The sequence below is a fragment of the Alexandromys fortis genome, unplaced genomic scaffold (assembly GCF_014885135.2).
Source record: "Alexandromys fortis isolate MF-2015 unplaced genomic scaffold, M_Fortis_MF-2015_v1.1 scaffold_199, whole genome shotgun sequence".
NCBI classification, from domain to species: domain Eukaryota; kingdom Metazoa; phylum Chordata; class Mammalia; order Rodentia; family Cricetidae; genus Alexandromys; species Alexandromys fortis.
The window spans coordinates 2,697,013-2,699,297 of NW_026068074.1; positions in this window are offsets into that span (position 1 = coordinate 2,697,013).

Sequence of the window (2,285 nt, forward strand, 5' to 3'; positions counted from 1 at the left end):
TTTTTGGTTTTTCGAGACGGGGTTTCTCTGTGGCTTTGGAGCCTGTCCTGGAACTAGCTCTTGTAGACCAGGCTGGTCTCGAACTCACAGAGATCCGCCTGCCTCTGCCTCCCGAGTGCTGGGATTAAAGGCATGTGCCACCATCGCCCGTCACAGTGTGTCTTTACAGACTGAATCATCTTACTGGCCCTGGTGGTACTGTTTGTTATGGGAGGTTGTTTGACAAAGGTGGGGCCCGTGGAAGGAGTGGGTCAGTGGGGAGGCAGGCCTTCAGGTTTTGTTTATGGGTTTAGTTATTTATTTTAAGATGGCTTACTGTGTAGCCCCAGCCTGGAGCTCATAGACCCTGCTGGCCTTAAACTCAGAGATCTGCCACCTCTGCCTCTGGGGTGCTGTGACTAAAAAGGCAGGTCTGACGACAGTCTTGGTATAGGCTCCTGCATACTTCCTGCCACAGTGGAGCTACCTGCATGCACACCTTCCCGGTCATGATGGACTGTATCCTTCCAAGACAAGGGACAGATCTGCTCTCCTTTAGGTCGCTTTATCTGATGTTTGCTCATAGGGACAGGAAGAGTGACAAATACAAAAACCACAGAAGTAGGTTTATTTGTGATAAATGTGGCTGAGTGGTTCACAGGGCTTGGAACTGGTTTGTGGGAGAGTTTGGAGCATGGGATAGAAAGACGCTAGGCTCCTTCAGGGAACCACATAGCCATTTTAGTAGAAGTACCAAAGATCCGACTGTTGTAGCAGGCTGATTCCTTGGCCAACAACCAGTTCCCAAATCATGACATGGATACTTCTTATTAATTATGAACGCTGGGCCTAACTTAGGCTCATTTCTTGGTAACTCTTATAACTTAACCTGTTTCTCTTCATCTACCTTTTGCCCCGGGGACTTTCACCTTTTCTTTCCTTCTGTATGCCCTACTTTCACTGCTTCTCATATCTGGCTAGTAGCTGCCTGGCTTCTGGCCCGGGGTGTGTTCCTTTCTCCCTTTTCTTGTCAAGATTCCTCCTTATTCTCTCTGCCCACCAGCCCCACCTGTTCCCCTCCTAACTAACTATTGGCCATTCAGTTTTTATTAGAACATTCTGGTGTCTTAGGCAGGCAAAGTGAAACAAATAGAATACATCGTTACATAATTAAACAATTGCAGCATAAACAAGTGCAACAAACCTTTACACAGTTAAAGTAACATTCCATAATGGACTGCTGATGGAAATGTAGACACTAGCCACAGTTCTTACTAGGTCTCAGGTGAGAGAGCTGAAGTTCACTGGGAAGTGAGGATAGCGCCTGTTTTCATTTGAATGTGACTTACAGGAAGTTTGTGAGCCCGACAGGGCACTGGGAACGAAACTCAAGTCCTCGACAAGGGCAACCAGTGCTCCAAGGGCAACTTGGTCACCTCTTCAGCCCCCAACCCCTTTCTTTTCTATCATCATCATCATCATCATCATCATCATCATCATAATCAGCATCCTCATCATTATTTGGTTTGTCTTTTGAGACAGAGTTTCTCTGTGTAGCTGGGATATCCTGGAACTCACACTATAGACAAAGGCTGACCTCAAACTCAGAGATCTGCCAGTCTCTGTCTCCTGAGTGCTGTGATTAAAAGGTGTGCCTCACCACCACCTGGTTTGTTATTTTAATTAAGACCTGTTTCTGGCTCCTGAGTACAGGGATTAAAGGTGGGCGCCACTAGCTGCTTCTCTTTTTTTCTTTTTTTTTTTTTAAATTTATTTATTTTATAATAATTGGTGTTTTTACCTTCATATATGTCTGTGTAAGGGTGTTGGATCCCGAAGAACTGGAGTCACAGACAGTTGTGAGCTGCCATGTGGGTGCTGGGAATTGAACCCTGGTCCTTTGGAAGAGCAGTCAGTGCTCTTAACCGCTCGCTGAGCCATCTCTCCAGCTCCCCCCCCCCTTTTTTTTTTCCGAGACAGAGTTTCTCTCTGTATCCCTGGTTGGCTGTCCTGGAACTTGCTTTGTAGACCAGGCTGGCCTCGAATGCAAAGATTCACCTGCCTCTGCCTCTCAAGTGCTGGGATTAAAGGCTCTACACACTACTTTCTTTTATTGGATCAGTATGTGATACTAGCTCTCTGGGACATTCCTGCCTTATAGTTTCCAGTGGGAATGCAGGAATCTCTGCTGGACATTAGTGATGCCCACTGCTATGGAGCTGTAGTTTGAGCTTAGAAAACACAGCTACTGTAAATTATGTGGGAGTGAAGACTGTGTTTTGGGTTTTCGGAGATTTTTTTCCAGC